General features: G+C 41.3%; 2 long non-coding RNA genes across 7 annotated transcripts in view; both read right to left on the bottom strand.

Annotated features, from left to right (window-relative positions):
• The window catches only part of LOC134414862 (uncharacterized), a 36,320-nt gene extending 22,763 nt beyond the window's left edge, over positions 1–13,557 (bottom strand). For 2 of the 4 annotated variants that reach the window (XR_010026861.1, XR_010026864.1), the window contains exons 1-4: positions 8,579–13,551; positions 8,049–8,170; positions 1,864–1,946; positions 1,718–1,791 (exon numbers count right to left, since the gene is read on the bottom strand). This is a non-coding gene — a long non-coding RNA (uncharacterized LOC134414862). Of the gene's footprint in view, positions 1–1,717; positions 1,792–1,863; positions 1,947–8,048; positions 8,171–8,578 lie in introns of all 4 variants that reach the window. The other 2 variants (XR_010026862.1, XR_010026863.1) reach the window with 2 other exon arrangements.
• A 2,310-nt stretch (positions 13,558–15,867) lies between these two features.
• LOC134414863 (uncharacterized) overlaps positions 15,868–22,409 on the bottom strand; it is a 45,992-nt gene continuing 39,450 nt past the window's right edge. For 2 of the 3 annotated variants that reach the window (XR_010026865.1, XR_010026867.1), the window contains one exon: positions 15,868–16,919. This is a non-coding gene — a long non-coding RNA (uncharacterized LOC134414863). The remainder of the gene's footprint in view (positions 16,920–22,409) is intronic. The other variant, XR_010026866.1, reaches the window with a different exon arrangement.

Below are 22,409 nucleotides of genomic sequence, written 5' to 3'. Positions count from 1 at the left end.
TTGGTTACCCCAGCCTGTTTGCACTTCCCAAGCTGAATAGTGACTGCCCAGTTAGTCACTAAAGAAGAACTCATTTTAAGAGCCAATTAAAAAAACCCCAACCCAATAATACAGTAAGTGATCTTCTGGAAAGCTTTTCATTACTGTGTGGTTTCTAATTGAAAAACAGGATGTCTAATTATTGCCCTGATTCTTCCTTGCTGACCTTGGAGCAGCTCCACAGGTGGTGAACACCAGTTCAGTTTAGCACAGCAGCACAATTTAACAGCAGCCCTTGGCACCCACACAATTTCCAGCTGGCTGCAGATCCAGCACGTTCCTGGGCACGTCTCTGAGGTCATTTGTCCACCGGGTGACTTTATCAGGATCAAACATTCATTTTCTCCTTGTAACTATTATTTAGCACCTGTTCTGAGGGGGTACGTACTCGTAGAAACACGTGGGCTTTTTATTGCCCAAGGAAAGGATTGTTCAAAGAACAGAAATCCACCAAGATCAAAGAAACAAAGCCTTCACACAGTGAAGACAAAGCTGCAACAGGATCCAAGTGCTGGATGGACACACAGGGCAATGGGAAAGGATGCACAGGGTTTTCCTTTGTTCTCACTATCCTACAGTCACAGCAGATGCTAAGGAGTGTTTTCTCCTCAGCTTGTCAGGCTATCATCTCTCTCACCAAAACCCAAATAGGGTTAGTAGGAAGATATTTCTGCTTTCTGGGCTCTCTCTTTTTTTTCCCTAGACTCGGTGACACAGCTTTGGTTTTCCTATCCCCACCACCATCAATGTATTCTTCTTTGGCAGAGAAGAATATCTACATTCTGCAAGATGCAGCCATATCCAGTCTCACTCAAGAATGGGCTCTGAAAAGTTAATGTGTTCAGGCTTCTGATTGCAGCAAAATAATTAAATCTGTAGTAAAACACTGACTCATGTGGTACCTTAGCAAAATGTCAGATTTCATGGTGGCACAGCATTGCTCCTGTCCCCAGGCTCTCAGGAGTGTTGTTTCAAACTCTTTGATGACTCAAAGGAGATTAAAAGCATATGTTTTTAGGACGCTTTCAGAAACATATAAAAGGCAAAAAGAAAAAAAAAAAAGCTGAGATTCTGTGGCAAAGGCTGAGGCTCCTGCAGTGAGAAATGCTGATGAGAGCTCTCACACACAACTCCTGCCCACATGCAAGCTCAGGGACATGATCCAAACCCACATCCAAGAGCAAACCCACTGATCAGCATCCCAATTCTGGCCCTGCCCAAACACCACTGGCAACTTTCTCACCTCTCTGTAGGTATATAAAGAATTGCTGCATTTCTCAAAGGCTCAAAGCAGAGCTCGTGTCAGCTGGGGCATAGAAACAAAGCCTCTCTCCAAATGAGGACTGATCCGTGGGTTTTTGGAGGGCATGGAGAGGATATAGAGGCAACAGGTGGTTTTCTTTTAAAAGATGGCCAAAGGAGGAGGTGGGCCCCCTTTTCACACAGCAGCCTCGTTGTGTGGGCAGCCACCCAACAGCCAAGAAAATGGGAGCTGCTCCCAGGGCTGTAGCAGTGTTTTCTGTGCTTTGGAATAAGCCAACATTGGATAAACACCCTTGGAAATGAGGGGCCTTTTCTTTCTTTTCCGGCCCATTCTGCACCTTGGGTTAATTTAAGAGAAATGCAGCACACATTAGCTTTGTGTCTGTGACCCAGCAAATATTTAACTATTTCTCACCCAGGGAAACGTGAGATCTCTTCCATTTCTCTGGCAATAATTGCCACATTGCAAACCCAGCAAAATCTTGAAGACTGCAAAGAAGAAAAAGGAATTGTGAGAGCTCTGCTGGTTCCTGGGGGATAACTGAAGAGCCCAATACTCACGTGGGCTCATCCTGGCTGCCATCACAGGTTCTTGCTGCCAAGGACATCAAACACTGCGTGCATGTAGGTCTGGATCAATTTACCTGGTGGTTGGGAAAAGGAGAGGGAATTTAGGTACAGAATGGAAAAGTTAACAGAGGCAGGGGAGGGGCAAAGTAAGGAAGAATTTTCCTGCCATTGCACATCCACATGCTGCAGAATTTTGGGCACAAATGCTACTAACAATGTCCATCTTATAACTGTCTCCTGAAAAAAAATCAGCCCATCTATGCACTGCTCAGAAATTAATCTTTACCTTTTTGCCAATGTGTACATTGAGAAGGGAACACAAAATACTTTCCAGAAGCATAACGTTAGTATCTGTAAATGTATTGCTGACCTCTTTATCTTCTTATTCTAGCACTTGCCATGTGCCCCAGGCCAGTGTTGCTCTAACAGCTCTATTGAGTAGTACAAGCTGAGCTGGAGCTTTGAGGTATTTTTTTTTTTGTCTGTTCACTTGTTAAACGTGTGCTCTGCTTTTTCTAATGGTGTTAGACTGAACTCCCTGGATTAAGCAGTTAATACAGGTCAAAATTAGTCCTTCAGGGACAGGCCAGCCTTGGCTTGTTGCTTCTCTCACCTGCAGAGAGAGGCTGTGGTTTTTGTCTCCTCATGTAATTTTGTGGTGTTGCTGGGTACTTCCCAGTCATTTCAAATACTGGTGGTTTTGCTAAAATCATCTGTCAATAAAGCTCCTTTTAAATAAGCTGCTGCTTAATTTCTTTTTTAATGCTGCTTCAGACCTACTTTGTTAAGGAATGCCCACATATTGCCTTTGCCCTGAGGAATGGAAATGCCTCCTCAAAGCTTCCAGAGTACTTAGCTGCCCTGCATAGTGTGGTGAAGAGGGTGAAATAGAACATATTATGAAATGTCACATCCGATTCAAACCAGATGAGCAATTAAGGGAATGAATAATAATTTTGCAGCACTGTTTCTTCATCAGAAACCTTTAATTTGGACATCAACAGGCATCATACACATCTCAGTGTGAAATACCTTTATAGCTTCGGTGGGTCCTGATGATAGCAGTGCTTAGGAAGCAAAATAGAGGCATCTATGGCACTGTTAATGGAATGATTAAAGCTGCAGATGAAAATGCACAGGAGAAGAAATGTTCTGTTAGCTAATTTGCTTTGTACTTTTACAGTGTCTCCTGTGGGAGATTGTGGGATTCTAGGCCTGGCTGCACAAATCCAGAGTGACTGCCAGCTGCACTCTGGTTGTGCTGGTCTCTGTGTTGCCACTCAGAATTGCCCTGACTCGTTAGGCAGAGTTTTGTGAATTAACCCTGCTTGTTCTAGGTTAAAGTTATTACAGCTCCTCCTCACTGCTTCCATTCCTGATAGCTGAAATTGAAAAGCTTTTTTAGCACCAACACCAACTCCTGCATTGACCTTCCTTGTTTTCTTTAGAAATAAAGAGAAAGGGGACTTTGTCCAAGTTTAAAGGCAGTTTAGCTTTATAGCCCTCAGTACAGAATCCATCATTAAAATTAAGCATGTACTTAATTGGTTTCCTGAATACAGATGGATTTAAGCACATGCTTAAATGCCTTGCTCACTTGAGGCCCTAATGGACCATGCAAATTTAAAAGTTCACTTCTCATTGAGATAAATGGAGTGGATAATCATAGATTCATCAGAACAGAAGCTGCTGCTCACTGTATGTGTTGGCAGCATCTTGCAGTATTGTCCTCTCCCTCTGCCTGGGATATCTAGAACTTGCTGAAGGAGAGAAATAGCAACAGAATAAGGAACTGGTTTTCTTCACTCAGTACAGGCCACCAATACAGTATTTGATGGTAAGAAAGATATCTGTGCATCTGCCACAGAGAAATGCTTTCCAATATGAAATCTCATAATTAAAAAAGCACTGGAAATTAGGTGGAAGCAAAAACCCCAAGGAAACAGAAGGGAAACTTGAGACTGAAAATTCTACCAGCTGCTTCATGGCTTTGCACTGTTTTTCCGAGTATTTTTTTTTTTTCCACCTGGATAGGGGTTGTTACAATGGTTAGCACTGAACACTGCCCAGCAATCCATCAATCCCAGCAAGATGTGCCCTGAGAACATCCCAGCCAAAGACTAGAGAGATGCAGATTTGTGCCTGTTTTTTTCTTGTATTTGATGGCATTTTCTTGTGTTTTATAAGGACTAACCCATGTTTCCTCAGTAATAAATTAGTAGTTTCTGGGGTGAGTTGCCCTGTTTTGAAATAGACAAAGTATGGGAAATAGTCCAAAAACTTACTGGAAGGAGGAGGAAACAGATGAAAACAATGTATTCATAGAGATACCATGCTTTCAAATGCCATTATTTAGGAAATACGAGTATGAATTTTCATTAAATCTAATTGTGGTGGACCTGTGGTGGATAATCCAGTGATGGGATCTGGGCATTTGCTGCTTTTTAAAGTGCACAGAAGAGTCTCACCAGTTGTTGCCTTTGCTTACACAACACTCAGCCCCTATCAGCTTTTCTATTTCCTTATAAGTTACAACTTCTAGGTTTGTTTTGAGCCATATTGGATCACAGAATTAAAAATGCTAGAACCTAAAATAGCAAGAAACACTGTCTAGAAAGGTGACATCCAGGAAATTTAGCACCTTGTCCCTTATGATGCATTTCAGCAAGCTATGCTTTCTACATTACATAACTACTTTGTTATCACTGTCACTTTACTGAAGATCACAAAACAAAGTAAAGGATTTATGAGAACTGTAGAATTACTTGGGGGGTGAAATTCATGTTTTACAATTAAAAGCATAAAGAAGGTAAACCTGCTTCATGTCTCTAAGAAAAGTGAAAGGATATTATGTAAGAACATGCTGTCATTATATAGATCTGTAATACCGCATTGCTGTTGCCATAAACTTTGCACTGAGTCTGCCAAGTGTCAGGACTTGCTCTGCCTGAACTTTTCTTGACCTGCCTACAGCCTTTTCTCAGTTGGTTTGGTTGTGACAGGAATTTCTCCAGCTCTTTAGGACTTCCTGAGGGATTTGCTTTACCTTTGTTCATCTTTCTGTGGTGCCACCATGGTTTCACCAGTTCTGGTAAATGTGGCCAGGCAGGATAAAGGAGACACAGAGTTCAATGTGGAGGGGCAGAGATTTGGGATGATGGAATATGGAACACAGACTTCACCCTAAAAGCCCCACAGCTAAAGAAATGCAGGCCTGGAGCTGGGCTGCTCTGCTTTTTAGGATAAGCAAGCAAAGAAAGAAAGAGAATCCAGCACATGTAAATCCGCCTTTAAAAATGGCTGTAACTCAGAGCTGCAGGTGAGTGAAATAAAGCCTGGCTGTAAAAGAATGTGAAAAGTGACCCCAAAAGAATCCAACACACTGATAGAGGAAAACCTCAAAGTGAACTTTGTATTCCTCCTGGCAAAGGATTTTGGGTGCTGACAACTCACCGGGAGCAAAACCACCATGAGAAAGAAACCCCCAACCCCAGGGGTAAGAGGGACACCAGAAGGGTGAGCAGAACATCAGGAAAAGTGGCAGAAACTAAGTGCACGTGCAAAAATTTAACTGCATTATTTTTATTATTATTTTCATTCGTGAATATTTTCTGCACAGACTTATTCTTTCTCTTTCCATGTGGAATAATAACAATTCTTGGATGAGACTCTTGGGATTTCAACTGTACTAATGATAAATTTTGACTTTATGTATAAGGTATGTTTTCTCTTTGCCTGTAAACAAGATTTTAACTACTTAGGGGAGAAATTTTGAAATCATACAATTTTTTTACACTACCAGAAAGCAGTCTATTGAGATCCAGTGGTCAGAACTCGATATAATGAAATAATTTTTATCTGCTGCCAGCAATAATAAACACATACTAAACCAAAAAGCAAACTGTGCAAAACAGGAAAATGGGAAACATTAAACAGGAATGTGCACACTGTTTTGGCTTTGTCCTTTTGCCAATGGCAAGCTTTAGGCAAGAAGGAAATAATGCTGCAGTTCATGAGCATAGCCTGCCCTGCCTTGTGCTGTTGCTGGGGTGTTCTTTCTGCACTGGCTGCCAGGATCCCTGTTTGTGCTCCCAAAATCTCTGCAGAAGAAGTGTGGCTTGCTCAGGCTCGTGGAGGTTTTCCATCAGGAGAGCAGAGCAGGATATCAGCTCCCTCCACGCTTCTGAACTACTCAAGCTCAGAGTAAAAAAAATAAAAAAATAAAAAAAAAAGCTCCTTGCAGTCCTCACTGAAAGACCTTGGCTTTTCAGGGGCTTGGAAAGATGTACACAGAATAAATTTTTACTGCCAAAATGGAGCTTATTATTTGGAGTGGTTTGGGCTACATTTGTACAGCATGGCACGTAACTGTTCTTTGGAGAGCGGCGGCGAGGTTTTATAAGAACATGGAATGGAAGCAAAGAGGTCGCATTAATTTGTGCTTTCATAATGTTGGGACTGTAAGGAAATATATTTTAAATAAGAATTGACATAGGAGACCTTCATGATAACAGCTTATATTGAAGGAAATCATTCTTATACAAAATATTTCTCGAGGCTCATAAAAGATAGCAATAACAAACACCATTATGCAGTATCTGGGAAATTCTATTTACTTAAAATGCTTTCTGCTTTTATTATTATTCAGGCTTGTTCCTTCGGTGGAAGTTCTGATTGAAGCTTGAGCAATGTGTATGATCTCATTACACCAGGGCTGCATTAGAAAATCTGATAGTGATAGTTCCAACAATGGCACCTCTCACTTATTATCTGTCACTTGGCCACAACAAGAGCCGTGCAAATTTCCTGCCATCAAACCCTGGCAGGTGGCTGGAAACCAATATAATATTCCACATTCACCCTGTTGCACTCAGGGGAAAAAAAACGTGTGTTCAATATCCTGAGTGTGGCTGGTTTGGAGGACAGGCTGCCCCACGGGCAGTGCTGGGTCACAGGCAGGGTTCTGCTCTGCTGGGGAGGCTACAAAAGGCCACCATGTAATATGGATGCACATCAACAGGAATCTGTTCACTGTACACCTGCAGGTAAGTCACAGACAGCTTTTAGGGCTGTCATTCATTGATTTCTAGCAAGTGATTCCTTGTCTCCTCATCGTCAGTTTTCTGCTGCATGCACATGCCCAAGGCCAGCTAGATTTTTGGATTTGAAAGATGCAAGAGGCTGGGCAGTGTCACTTGGCTACACATCTGCATGTAAGCACAGATCTGCTTGCAGATTTTAGAGAAAGGAAGGGAGGAAGAGTTTCCTCTCCTTGTCCCTGTGCAGCCCTGCTAAAGTAATTCAACATTATTCCTTACCCATCCTCTGCTTTTGTGGGGTTTGTCAGTACCGGCAGCTCTACAGCTGGTGGGGTAGGGTTACCTGCTCACAGGACCTGCACCTTGAAATGAAAAGTAAACCTTTCCCATTAATCTCAAATTATTAGTTTTGTAACCTTTTAAATTAGGATTAATTATGGGGAAAAGTTCTGAACACCTCACACAGAGTAAAGCAAGATAGCAGGCTGAGCAGGAAAAATTCAGAACCTTAAATATGAGGAATAAAATATATGAAAAGCTGGAAAAGAAATATCCCTCTTGAGAAGCATGGGTCCTTTTCTCTGGGCTTTCTTTCAAATTTTTAGCAACTTTCAGTATTTCTGTGTTTTAGATAAAATGTCCCCTCCCCTGACTTCTCTTTGGAGTCCTCAAGGCCATTTTCTGCCATTTCTGAGGTTTCCTGTACATCTGCCCTCCTCTGCAGCAGCCTCTGGCTCCCTTCAGAAATTCTCCAGCACTCACTCCTTCAGACTTTCCCTGCTTTCCTCTTCTCCCACCACCTGTCCTGCCCTTCCCTCCAGAGGAATTGGGAGTCTGGCATGTTAGGATGCTCTAATGGAAGATGCAGCTCCCCTTCCTCTCTTATTTCTGGGGTGTTTCTCTCCAAACCACAGCACAGGCTCCAGCACCATTCTTTGTCTCTGCTCTCCCTCTTCACAGCATTCCTGTAATGGCATCACATGAAATAAATTCCATGTGCCATCGTGTAAGTGCCTGCTGAGGAACTAAAGCCACCTTAACCAGCCTGGCCTGCTCTAAAATCTGTTTTTGTGGCAAGGGCAGCACAAATCCCCGCCTGAAACGGGCACATTGTCTCCTCCCCTGCTCCTTTCTTACCTTTTCCTGGTTCCTGGTTCCATGATGTGGGGTTTTTCTGACTCATTTGTCGATAAATCTTGGTGGAAGCCTCATGCTGGCCATCCTGAAGACATTTTCTGACAATCTGGTAGACAGGCTTGCTGAAATAGAAAATTTCCATATTGAGAATGTTACTTTTTCTTTTTTTTTTCCCCTGAAGGACTTAAAGTATCAGAGCAATGCTGCTAAAGAAAAGCCAATTGCTTTCCCTTTGTTTATAAGTGCACATCTTGATGAAATTCTGTGACTAGTTAGCTGCCAAAACCACTTAACATTATGAATTAATAAACCCATGAATTTTGTATAAGATGTTTTCTGGATTGCCTTTCTTGCTGCTGATTGCCATCTTTCTTAGCAGAATAAAGCCTCCTGCTTGGGGTTGTTGCTGACACCTCAAAGTAGCTCATTTATCCAGGCAGTAAAACAGATTTAATGAACCATGGGATACACAGGATTTTTCAGAAATGACCATAATGACAATGGTTGGTGGATAATAACAGGCTATTTACCTGTGCCTGAGTTGTTTCAAATTTATTTTCTTCGGACAATTTCCTAACCCTGGCCACAGCGACAATGTGATAGAGCTGTAGGTGTACAAGCAATTTGTTAATTAAAATTAATGCTGCCTTATTGAGCTGTTGCATTAAGCAGATAGGCCTTCTGAAGGAAGCATGATCAGCTAACCAAGCAAATCTGTGGCTCTGAGCAGTGTAAGAGATGAAGGATTTCTCTCATAAACTGCCCTCAGCCTTCCTGGTGGCTGTGAGCACTTAGAATCAGCATATCCTTGAGATTATTGATGCTCCCCTGTAAAGTGTAAAGCTTGTTTCTCTTGATGCCCAGGTCATTGGACTGATGTGTTTACCAAAGGGAATAAGAAAAAGTTCTTAGTTCTTATGTGAGCTAATCAGATTTACATTTAATCAGGTGGAGTATGATGGATTAGAGGGGTGGGTGATTACTGGAGATGGAATCAACACTTTTATGGATGACAAATGCTTCCTATCCAGAGTTACTGAGCTCCAGGAATGAAAAGAAGTTAGGAGTTTGGCCTCAAAACTTTATCAAAATTTGATTTGCCACATAGTACATCCGCAGTTATGGGGTTAAAAATGCACACATGTAAGGAATATAAATATATATATAAAAGTAATCAGGAAAAAGCAGTAGGAAACAAAATCAATTCAGCAGAGGCAGTTAGATTTCCTGGGTAGGTTTTATGTGAGATTTAGACATTGAATCCAAAAACACAATTCACAAAACCCTTTCTTAACTTTGCTGGCATCCAAAAGGATAAAGATACTTGGATGTTCACCAGAAAGTTCCCTGGTGTTCCTATCCTGCATCTGATCCTGCTCAGGAGTGACAAAAAGCAATCTCCCTCCTGATATTCCCTCCTGGATGAGGATTCTCCTTGCTTTGAAGGCTGTTTTGTGGTTTCATTTAACTGCCGCAAATTCAAGACATGGGCTGAAGGACTGTGCTCCATTTTCTGTCTCTTCTCTTTGTCACCAAAATCAAATTCCTTTGTAACAAAATAGGAAGAAATTGTCCATCTATAGATGGCAGATTTAGGTACCTAAATCCTTGAGAATACTTGGGTGCCAAGATAATTTGATCATCACAGGCCTTGGAGGGCTCCAGTGTCACTGGCTTTCATTGGGCAGACAGGATTTAACCTTGGGCATCGCTTAAGTGCTTTGCTAATTCCTCTCTTAGATCTAATTATGGACCTGTGTCACAGACAACTTTTATGGAAAATCCTTTCCTTGGGATTTTTCCTCCTGAGAAGCTGGGAGGCCTCAGGAACAAAAGGCAAACATTGATTATCTGCTGCTGTGGGATGCAACAGGAGGATCTGGGATTGGTCTCATGTGCTTGTTTCTCATTAATGGCCAATCACAGTCAGCTGGCTCAGACAGAGAGTCCGAGCCACAAACCTCTGTTATCATTCCTTCCTATTCTATTCTTAGCCAGCCTTCTGAGGAAACCTTTCTTCTATTCTTTCAGTATAGTTTTAATGTGATATATATAATATAATAATAAATCAAGCCTTGTGAAACATGGAGTCAGATCCTCATCTCTTCCCCCATCCAAGAACCCCTGTGAACATGGTCACAGACCTGAGTTTGGATTTAGTTCATGTTAATATTTTTAGGTAGCACAAACACGTGCATAATACAGCTTTCTCAGACAAGCTTGCATTCCAAAATAAACTCCAGCATCTACATGAGACAGAAGATGAATTCTAAGCATTTTGAGGAAACAATTTTGGCACTTGTGTAAAGAAAGAGAGGCAGGGAAAAGAGTTGCAGTGATAATTTCCGAGTAATCTCGATACTTTTTTCACGTGCATCCCACACCTTCAGAAGGACACATTCAGCCTCTTCTGTGAGAGGAGAGTTTTGAGATGTGCAACATTTCCTGTGTAACAACATATCAGCTTCGGGTTGTGATGAGAAAAAAATTGCTTTCAAATATCACGAGTTCAAAACTGCAGCTGAAATTTGAAAGCATTACTTTCACATTCTGCTTAAGAAAAACTGTGAAAAGAGAAGCAGAGAGGAGACTGGGGATAAAATTCCAATAAAAATAAGATATCTATATCTAGCCAGACAGTTGGTATTATATATATCTATATAATACTGTGTGCATGACAAATATGGTAACAGAGCATTAAAGCTGCATGGTTAGGCAGCCAGAAGTTTGGAAACAGCCTAGTTAAGGTTGCTTGCTGTGCTGCTCTTCTCTCTCACATTGTGAACACATTATGACTTTTTTTTTTTTTAACTCCAATACTTCTCTGCATAGTCTTTTTCGGATAGAATAAATATTTCTTTTATATAACCTCAGGAAACTTGAAATGTTGTTTATTCCTGTAAGCATTTGTGCATTTTCATTATCAGAGTGGTGCAGAGAGCAACACAGATGCTCAGGCTGTTTTTTAGCCTTTTGTACCATTCAGATGGCACAGAAGGGCCATAAAGCAGACACCACCAACCCACCTCCCCACCCTCCTCCCATATTTCCTTCTGTTGTGTCTGATATAGACGCTTTTCTTCTGCCTCCCTCCTTCTGCCACTTTTGCATTAAGTAAAATGAAACACAGCAGCACAGCTTTCCCCTCAAATGAGGGGAAAAAAGCTGGCAAGAGCCTTCCTCCATCATCACTCCCATGTATTAAAAGAGGTGCAAGGCACCATCCTCTGCAAGCCTCCGTGTGATTTTTCCTTGTCTGTCCCTCAGGCTGGGTGGAGACTGAGGGAATCTAGGTCTGACTCGTGTTTCAGAGCAGTCATGACCACGTTTTAACCCTCCCATCCTCCTCCTCCTCCCTCAGACACATGGTGTCCTCTGTTTGGGAGCACCACTGTACCTGCAGGGAGCAGCTTTTGCCCGCCTGACTTGTGAGGTGTCCCCAGCTCATTGCTGTCAGCCAACAGGAAAGCTCCCCAGCTTCTGTGCAGCCTGGAGCCAGCCCACCTGAAAATACATCTCCCCGAGAGACACACAAGCTTCAGCTGCTGCTCTCTGGATATTTTTTGTGGCACAGAACTGGATCTCTGATTTTGATTCCTTTCATTTTCACACTGGTGGCCTGTGTGTCTTCTAACCTCTCAATCTTGAACCAGAGCACAGCATTGTAAACCTTGTGCCCACAGGAAAGGGGACAAGCCTATTTTCTCCTAAAAAAACCCTGATATCAATGGTGTCACAACTGAGTTGTGCTGATGAGAACCTGGACTATGAATTTCAATGACCATCTTATTCTGAGGGTCCAAACATTTGCCAGAGCATCTGATGGAGAGGAAAAAATATTTGTGATAAACATAGAGCTATCCAGTGCATTTGTGTTCTACACTGTCAGACAGTCTAAAGGGCAAGATCACAGCTGCCCCTGCATCCCTTCCCTTTCCAGGCAGGGGTGGGCAAACACCCAGCGCTGGATGTGGTTAATGACTTTACTACTCCCAGAAGATTACCAGTTACTCCTGAAACTGAAGAACATGAATGTTCCTTCATTCATTCTTGGGAAAAAAAAAAATACACAAGGTTATTTTGCATCACCCTCATCACCTGTTTAAGCTAAGGTAGAAATATCTAGAGGAGGAGCAGCACCTTCTACCAGGATTTTTGTCTGTAGGCAATGGTCAGTGGAAGAGAAGGGAAAGATGGGGAGGGGAGCACAGGCTTGCAGAGGAAAGGCATTTGTATGCCTTTATGGTGTCTGCTGAAGGCTTCTTATTCCTGTATTTATTTACTCAGAGCTGAGGCTCCAGCACTGCCCTGACTCTTACATGCTCTCTGTAATGAGTGTGCAGGGGATTCAAACCCATTTTACTGCTTGGCTGACTAACAGACTGAAGCAAAAGGGGCAAAATATAAACTGTCAGCATGAGGTGGAAGCAACACATAATAAAAAAAAATTTGTACTGTATCTTTTCAGCTTCTATTTCATTTTGGAAGATAGCATAAAATTCTTACCTGAAGTGATGTTTTTAAAGCTTAAGGAACACAATGTGATGCTGTTATGTGACTTCATGATCTTTTATAAACCTGTGCTTAGCTTAATAGATTTCTATTCTAAAGTTATGACAGGACAAAAAGAAAATATAATGTGTTGAAAACTCAGAGCAAGATCAGCAAGCTGTATGAAAGAAAGAAAAAAATGTTTAACTGGGAAAGTCAGCAACTCTTCAGCAATTTTATTACAAATAACTCAATTATATTGTATAATTCCCATGATTGCCAGAGACCTCATTGATTACTCACAATGGTATTGCATTAGGCTGCTCATAATGAGATGTTTATTTTAATAACTATTTTCTGTGTGGATGTACTAGTTTGCAGAAGCACTGGGTTAAGGATACTTCAGTTAAGTGACTCAAGAATGAATTTAACATAATAAGAAGGACAGATGGATGGGCTTTCAGCTCCACAGCAACAGTAAAGAAGACATCACTGCAGCACAGATCCTCTCATGCTGTTCTTTTTGCAAATAAAATCTACTGACATCGGCTATTTCTGCTTAGGCTGGTTATATCATATAAAGAACTTAGAATCTTAATCAATAAAGGCTCAACAGTTCTGACACTTGTGTTAAGCAGCCTGGGAAAAACAATTGTCCATGTTTCTTTGACACATACTGTAGTATATGGAATTGCACTGGGAACAAGATAATGGGTACCTGCAGCAATGGTTTCAGATCCTGGCCTATAATTAGTGATGAAAATAATGAGGTTTGAGTTCTACTAGAACTTATGAGAAAATAGATTCATTTTACCTGCTCTGGTTTCTGTGTAATACCCATTTTGCAGGCCCATCTAGGTTCTCCTTGCTGCTTCCCTAACACCTCTTTGGTGAGCACATTTCAATATGTGAGCTATTACCCTGTGTGGAAAGCTCTCCTGGGAATCCAGCTGCAAGTCCATTTCTGTGCTCCAAGTCATTATCTCTCTGGCATGATCCAAAGGCATTCACAATACCTGCAAACAATCAGGGAACAGCTAAAGATGCAGTCTCAGCAATTGGAATTTGAAAATCCATTTCAAACACAGAGGCACTGTAATCTGTACAAAATTATTAGATTTCACACAACTACTGAGATATTTTGACAATTTAGTCCTCAAAAATCTGTACCAATAACTATATTGCAAAATACAGAGGCATCGGCACAGCGTGATGCGAGTCTCTGATCTCGAGTTAATCTTCAACAATAAAATGACCTAGAAAGAATTTATTTTTGTTTCTTATGTGGCTGAGGGATTTGAGCTGCACTCTGCAGACAGGAGAGGCCTGGACAAGATTTCATTTGATACTTCTTTTTGTCATTTCTGTTAAAGCTCTGCTTACCCTCATTAATCTCGCAGCAGACTCTGCCCAGCACCTTCCCGTGTAAGCACCACTTCCCTGCTGGGAAGGCTGAGCAGATGCTTGGTAAAACTTCCAAGATTTGGGTCAGCACATCCTATGTTATGGATGGAAATGTCTCTGGGCAGGTATCAGGGGTGTAGCTGCTCCCACTGAGGGTGTGCCAAAGCCTTTTGGAGAGAGTGCCCAGGCTCCTGTAATCCCGGCTGGATCTGCACTGGGGCTTCAGGAAACTCCAGAATTTCCCTGCCCTGCACTCCCAGCTCCAACAGCAGAATGGAGCTCCATGGACCCTCCTCTTTCTGTTTGATTCACTGGTGCATGGGTGTACCCAAAGAAAGGATTGTCCCAAGAGTCTCAATCTATATTAATCAGTTTCATCCATCACAACTCCCTCTTAGACAATACAGCTCCATCCCTGCTCTGGATAGATCTGTTCATAATCCAGAAGTAATATTAGTTCCCAGCAGCAAAATTAAACTAATTCATTGAAAAATACACAAGTAAAATGTTGGGCAGGATTGAAGAAAGGCCTTTTGAAGAAAAATGTGATGTGTGTTCCTGCATGTGTATGATTGACACAGTGAAGGAAATTAGAGAAGATGCTGCTTTTATAAACTCTTGTGTCCGACAAACAAAGTAACTGCCACATTTGTGCCTCTCCTGTTCATGGAAAAGGGATTATAAGGATTCTCTTCAGATTGCTGCAATCTGTTATGATTTCACATAAAAAAATGACCCCTAATATAAATGGAAGTATTTTAGTGGATCTTTGTCACTTTGAACCCACTTGTCCATAATGCTTTGCAAACACAAGCTGCAGTACAGGGAAATGTTATCATCTTCTCTCCAGAAAAGATAAAGGAGCATTAAACCAAAGTTTGTGACAGTTCATCTTCTTTCACAAAGACAAAGGAATTAAACTGTACAAGGACTATTTCAGGTTCATGATATCTATTTTAATAACCATGATCAAGGCTGAAATTTCAATCAGTTTTTTACTTTGAGTCCTGAACTTTAACAGGTTCCCTCCATTTTAACATGCATTGTAGAATATAAAACATATACATGTATATATAAAATGCTTAGTTTTAATAATTTTAACTGAAACTAATTGTCTGTGTCTAAAATTTTCCCTCCCTTTTGTATTAGGTAAAAGCATTAACTCTTATTTGCTATATAATTCCTTTTAATCTCATCTAGGTCTTACTTTCTAAGATTAAGAATCCTATGGGGAGACTGGAAATCTCCATTTTAATCCATACACAGATTTGCTTTTCACCATACCCAAATCTCTCTCTCATTTGCCAGAAGACACTGTAGTGACAATTTTCAGGCAAAAGCACTACATGAAAAGTAAGGCTGGTTTTCATACAAGTTTAAAGGATAAGATACCATTTGTATTATTTATTAAAAATATTTTTAAAAGAGCAGGGGAGACCAAATATAATTAAAAAAGCAGAAGCACCTGAAGAAAAGAAAATTCATCACTATTTTGCATAATTCCACATTTAACCCTTTAACAATGTTTCTACACAAATTTAAACTGCTTTGATATCTCTCTTCTATCTGCCTTCAATTTTTGCAGCTGTAGGTCCCTTAACAGTGAAATGAGAACCACAACACTTCTCTGCTTCACCAACCAGTCCAATTATTAATTACTAAGGGACAGAAAAAGACTTTCTAACTTTATGCCCAATATAATGTGTAAGCATTTCTTCCCAGAAATTCTTCTTCACCTGAATAAGGTGAATAAGGTGAATAAAGATCCTTGAATGTTTTCATCAGCCCTTCTATTATTTCCCCATTTTTTTATGGTCTCCACAGCCAGCATTTTAACAAACACTTGAGCACAGAAAATTCATCCTCCATGGCCAGAAATATGGTTTAAAAAAAAGGTAAATGAAATTTATACTTGCCTCCCATCCTGCTTTCTGTACACCCCAGCAAGTGTGTGACATGGATGAGCGCATGCAGACAAAACTGCAAAATGAAATGGCTCCTGAAAAGTAGGAAAAGAAACTGCTTGGTGTTCACACAGTATCTGAAAGCTAAAAGCAAATTTGCCCTTGAAGAAAAGAATGGGAAGGAGAAAGATACTGGAAGAGATTCAAGCAGCTGAGTCAAAGTTTTCTTTTTAAGTTTCAACTTTGTGTGAAGCCGAGTTTGACTCTCAGCGCTGCTGACACTGCAGAAAGTGAACCCACCAGTGAGGCTTAGATGAAACCTGTGTAAACAGCAGCAGATTTCATGCTGTTCTAATACAGACCCCTGTGAAAGCACAACTGTTCAGAAAAATATGTAATATACTTGGAGTGTGTGCACCTACAAACCTCAAGAGGCACCACTGCAATGGTTCTGGCCGAATGACTTCTAATTTGACACTGAAGAGGCAACCTACCAAGTAATAACTGTGAAAACTGCACAGGGACAATAATTCAGACACCATAGATGTGTTTTAAGCAGAAGGAGTTCTTGCTGTATATTAGTGCTAGCCTCAACACAAAGCTTACCTTGCCATCAGATTATTCCTCTGTGTTTTAATGTGCCATCCAAACCAAAAAAAAACCAAAAATCATAGAACCTGCAGCAGAGCACACACAGACAGGCTTACTGGCCATGTTGCATATATTGGTAGAGGAAACAGAAGTATTTGCAGTGGAAGAAATAACACGAAAAATAAAGTAATTATCCATCTGAGACAATTGGCAAACTACCCAGGATTTCACTGGACAGGGCTGGTGGTCTCACCTTAGCCAAGAATCATTACTGAAGCCCTGTTCCATTACAGCCACAAACCTTTCTTCCCATTTAGCACTTCTACACTCAAAAAACTTCCTGGGCAGTACCCGGTCAGCACAACAGCTCCATGATGAGTGCAAGTATTGTGCCCATTTCCCAGAGGCACAGAATTCAGCAGTACCAATCCAGGCCTGAGCAGGAATTAAAGATCAGGAGTTGCTTGTAGTCCCCCCGAATCTAAAAGTAAACATTAAAGGGGAGAATAGTCATTTATTGATGCTGTTCTGCACCAGTGTTCATAAGATGCACGCTTAATTCCCAGTGCTGTGCTCTGCAGAGACCACGAGCACTTAAACCAGAACGTCTCATCACCTCAGCAGTGACACCTCCGGGGATCTCCAGTGCGGGGCAGACGGGCCACAAAACCTGAGAAAGTCACTGGGGCTGCCTTGCGTGGTGAGAACGCTGACTCCCTAAAATAGGAGCACAAGAAGCTGCTGCAATGTGGTGCTATTAAATTCTGAAATGAGGGTTTGTGAAAGAATATGGGAGATTCATTAATCACCTCCACTTTGGTTTGGAGAAATCCTTTTTTTTTAAAAAAAGTGGGACACGGGTGTGACAAATTAAGATGTTTAAAATAAAATAAAATAAAACAAAAATAAACAAGAAAATAAAAAATAAAATAAATATAATAATAGAAAACCAAACAAAAATAAAATAAAATAAATAAAAATAAAATAAAATTGTATGCTCTGCAACAACGTGGCGCTGTTAAATTCTGAAAAGAGTGTTTATGAAAGAATATGTGAGATTCATTAATCACCTAGACTGCTCTAGTTTGGAGAAATCCTTTTTTTTAAAAAAAAAAGTAAGACAACATGGGTGTGACAAATCAAGATGCATTAAAATAAAATTAAATAAAAATAATGAAAATAAAATAACTAAAAATAAAATAAAAATAAGAATTAAAAAATAAATAAAATAAAATAAAAATAAAATAAAAATAATTAAAATAAAATAACTAAAAATAAAATAAAAATAAGAATTAAAAAATAAATAAAATAAAATAAAAAATAAAATAAAAATAAAATAACTAAAAATAAAATAAAAATAAGAATTAAAAAATAAATAAAATAAAAAAATAAAAATAAAATAAAAAATAAAATAAAAATAAAGTGAAATAAAATAAAATAAATAAATGAAATGAAATAAAATAAAATAAATAAAGTAAAGTAAAAATAAAATAAAAAATAAAATTGAAATAAAAAATAAAATAGATTAAATTAAAAAATAAAAAAAATAAAATAAAAAATAAAATAAAGTAAAATAAAATAAAATGAAATAAAATAAAATTGTATGCTCTGCATAGAGAAAGGGTAAGACATAGAGCACAGAACAGAGACACAGCAAAACCCAGAGACGCCTCTCTAGATAAGCCCTTTGCCAATCCAGCCACCAGGAGCGATGGGCGCTGTCCCCGGTTTGGCAGGGCTGTGCCGCAATCCGCTGGGCAGCGTGTGCCAGCCCCGCGCTCCCGCCCGGCACTGCCCGCGCCCGCCGCTCCGCGGAGCCACAAGGCAGCGAAACGGGGAAACCCATCCCGCAGCCTCGGCATTTCCCTCGGACACCTGGGAAACTTCGGAAACGCTTAGCGCCTGTTGCAAGTCAGGCAAGAGCGTGTTTATCTCGCTAGGGAAAATCTGACCTGTCCTGAATGCAGGTAGGGAATAATTGAAAATCCTGTTTGAGATCTGCGAGCATCCTTCAGCGATGCAGCAGCGCCCATCCCGGTACCCACCCCCGGCCGCAGCCCCAGCATCAGCCCTGGGTGCGGAATCGCCCCTGGAGGTGCTTTGTGCTCCTGCCCCTTTGCTGGGGCTGAGGAGGCCACAAGGGCCAGCTGGGCGAGCAAACATCTCAAACGGGATGTGGGGAAGGGGAGCAGCTCTGCCAGCTCTTGCCTGGCACGGCTGTCGGGCCACCTGGTGCTCGAGGGCACTGGAGCAGATCAAAAATAAAAATGTGCACCTGTGTATTCACCAGCTGTGACCCTAAACCGAGGGTTAAGGTAGCATCGTTGGCCCTCTCCTCAAGGAAATGATAGATGGGACCAATCCCTCTATTGACTCTTGTATCAAAATCCCCATGGATTTTGATACAAGAGTCAATAGAGGGATTGGTCCCATCCTATCATTTGGATAGGTGGCTGTGGATCTCTTAGAATCAGCCCTTAGTCTGAGGAAGTTTTGTGCAGCTTCCATCAAAGACTTTGAAGATTTTCCCAGAACCCTGAGGTTTTGAGCTCTGGTTCTCTCAGAGGTGCCAGGTCTGTGCTGTGGCCGGGTGGGCACAGAGGTGCTCAGGGTTTCTGTGGTCGTGCCATGCAGCACAGAGGTGCTCAGGGTTTCTGTGGTTGTGCCATGCAGCTCTGAGGTGCTCAGGGTTTCTGTGGTTCAGCCATGCAGCTCTGAGGTGCTCAGGGTTTCTGTGGCTGTGCCATGCAGCTCTGAGGTGCTCAGGGTTTCTGCGGTTGTGCCATGCAGCTCTGAGGTGCTCAGGGTTTCTGTGGCTGTGCCATGCAGCTCTGAGGTGCTCAGGGTTTCTGTGGTCGTGCCATGCAGCTCTGCTTGCCCAGGCCGTGTTTGCTGGATCTGCTGAGGGTGAGCTCGGTGTGTGATCCATCCCTGGAACATTTTCCCTGCTGTTTGTGCACAGAACAAGGGTTTGGCACGGAGCTGCATGCTTCTGCCTGGGAAATCCCTCGCAGATATAGAAGTGTGGAAAACAGTGAGAGCGAGCAGGATAGCAGATGTAGCAGGGAAAACAAAGCTTTGAAGGCAATTTGCCCCAGAAGGATGACTCAAGTGTGATGATTTCCTCATGTTTTCACAGATACTGTGCAAAAAGACCCAAACTTAGGAATTGGAGTGCAAGCCCCTCTCCCACACACACCTGCATGTCTTCAACACATACTTTCTATTGTAAGTAACAACAACACCTTGCTTTTGAGGCAGAATTGCAAATAAAATCTCTCCTAAAACCAGCCAGCACTTGCAGACAGCTTCAGCCCCCTGCAATCAATAGTTTCTGGATAAGTTGATGCATACAGTCTGAAGAAAATGAAATTAAATGTACTGTGTCAGTTTACGTAATCCAAGAGCCCATAGCCTTCATTTTCTGAGCCACCAAAACCAAGATCTAAAATAAGGAGATTTGGAGACTGGAGTTTAATCTCTGCATGTTTTGCATGGTTTCTTTTTTCCCCAAAATGTCTCAAAACCTTTTTAAGGGGGGAAGAAACAACTTAAAGTGTCAGAGTGTTTTAGATACAGGCTGAGAAAATGATGTAAGTTGGGAAAAAATGCTGCATAAACACCTTTCTTTCTGTGTCATGCTGACTGCCTGACATATTAGATAAGTCAGAGAAAGGCAAAAGCTTTCAGGATCCATCATCTGAATTTGCCTCAGGAATTCAGTTTTCAAATTTATTTATGTTCCTGTAGCACCCAGAGAGAACAGGAAGGGAATCTTCCTGGGATTGTGGACAACAAGAGCCAAGCCCACGCTGGAAAATCGTGGTCTCACAATACCCTGCTCTCTCTGCCTCTGTGGCTGCTGCTTGTACCTGTGCAACTGCAAAATGTTTTGATCAGGACAGCTCTCCAGGAGCCCTTGCTCAAGCACCATGATTTCCACAGGCAGGTGATGCCTTCCATGGATCCTGTCATCCTCAGGCACTCGTTATTCACCTGAACGTGCACACAGGCATGCTTCTGTGTAGGGCTGGATGCATAAAACATTGAAAACTATTCTATTAAAGATGAAAATACTCCTTGTTTATGGTTTTCATCTATTGTTTGAAATAAATTTCTCTCAAGGGTCAGTTTCCTCCCATGGAATGATTTCAGAGAGTTACTCTGATAATGATTTATCAGATGCACGTATGCAACAGAGATCACTGGCAGCTACATGAAAAATAACTTAAGAAAAGGTATTTCCTATTAATTGTCACAAATATCATGGCAACTGTCATATGAATAGTTGTTTAAAAAGTATGAGACACAATAATTTCATTATTTTCAAGGAAACAAAAGCCACAACAAAACAAACCAGATGAAAACTTCCAGAAAAAAAAGAAGAAACATGTTGTCTTTTATGCAGACACTCATTCCTTTGTTGGAATATTTACATATATACCTTTGTATTTGCAGATTTTCACATTTACTTTTTGCATTCCTGCACAGCTCTGCCAATTGCCACGATTTTACAAGATGAAATGAAAAGTGTAAAAGATAAGGATAAAGCAAACACTACAAAATCCCTTGGCTTGAACACCGATACAACTGATTATTATTTTAATCTAGTGCTTCTTGGGCAGTATTTACTTACTATTTAATATTTTTTATTAAATAGTATTTAATATTTAATATTTGGTTTCATTTAAACAGGTAAGACCTCTAGAGAATGGCTGCTGACTTGTCTCTTTCTAACCCTGGGCATCAGCCAGGTTATCCTAAAGCCCCTAAATTTTCTGCAGGGTGTTGTTAGAAACCCTTCCCCATTGAGTGCACCCTAAAGAGATGGATGTCACCATTTGGGGACCCTGTGGCAAGGGCAGAGGACCTGCCAGGAAAGCAAAGTCAGGGTCTACATGCAAGGCCCACCTTTCAACTCCATGCAGCCAAGGTCTGGGGAAGAGGGAAGTGTTTCAGAGTAAATGGAAATATCAAAACTGACAAGGAGAAGTCAAAACAGAGCCCTCGGAAGCAATCAACGCGGCAGCAATTACTCAAGAGCAGGATCTGCTGCTGGTTGCTGGTCAGGGAGATAATGCATGCCCTGTCTGTCCTATTCTCATCTCCCCTGACAGCTTGGCCCTCTAAGTTATTTCTGTACTACTCTGTCTCCTTGCTTCAGTCTTCACTCTCCAGTTTTCATCACAGCGTCTCCCTGGAGCCTTTTCCTCATCCTGGGCTGCTAATCTGTGGGATGATAAACCCAGGAGACGAAGCTTTTTGTGCAGTAAGCTACATTTTGGGTTTTTTTGTTCCTGCTCTGTTTGTTCTGCCATTCTTACTGATCTCTCAAACACACGGGGCAGAGGACAGTAAGGAAGCACAGAGGGAGAGAAGTGTAAGTGAAGTTATTGCCCAATGCAGAAGAAGGCTCGAGGTACAACATCTTCAGATGGAAAAACTATCAGAAGTAAGGTTTTAGAAGACAAAATGTCTTCCCTGCTGACAGCACCGTGAGGAATAGCTGCAGGGCAGAATTTTAAAAACAGCTTGTCTTGACCTCTCTCCAGCCTTGCACGGTGTTCAGCATGATAGATCAGGGGGAAAAAAATATTATAGTGGGTCAGACACAAAGACACATCACATTGCAACAGAGATGCAGCAGCACCCCTGATTTTTCCATGGCTCTGGATGACATGAACCAGGATACTGAATTTAATGAGACTACAAGGTTTGGAAAGAGAGAGTTCAGAAAAGAGCAACAAAATAATTAAGGGGCTAGAGGGATTTACCTGTGAGGAAGATTAAAAGAGCTAAATAAATATGTCTAGTTTGGCTAAGTGATAACTAAGGAGAGGCATTCCAACCATCTACAAATATTTGACTGACAGAGACACTAGGGAAGGAAAGGAATTACTTAGCAGGAAACAAGCAGGGAGCAATGGGATAAAATTAAGAAATAGAGAATTGAGAAATCTGAGGCAAATCC

The sequence above is a fragment of the Melospiza melodia genome, chromosome 2 (assembly GCF_035770615.1).
Source record: "Melospiza melodia melodia isolate bMelMel2 chromosome 2, bMelMel2.pri, whole genome shotgun sequence".
In the NCBI taxonomy this organism is placed as follows: domain Eukaryota; kingdom Metazoa; phylum Chordata; class Aves; order Passeriformes; family Passerellidae; genus Melospiza; species Melospiza melodia.
Note: the sequence above shows the minus strand (reverse complement) of the source record. Positions and strands in the feature narration are given on the sequence as shown.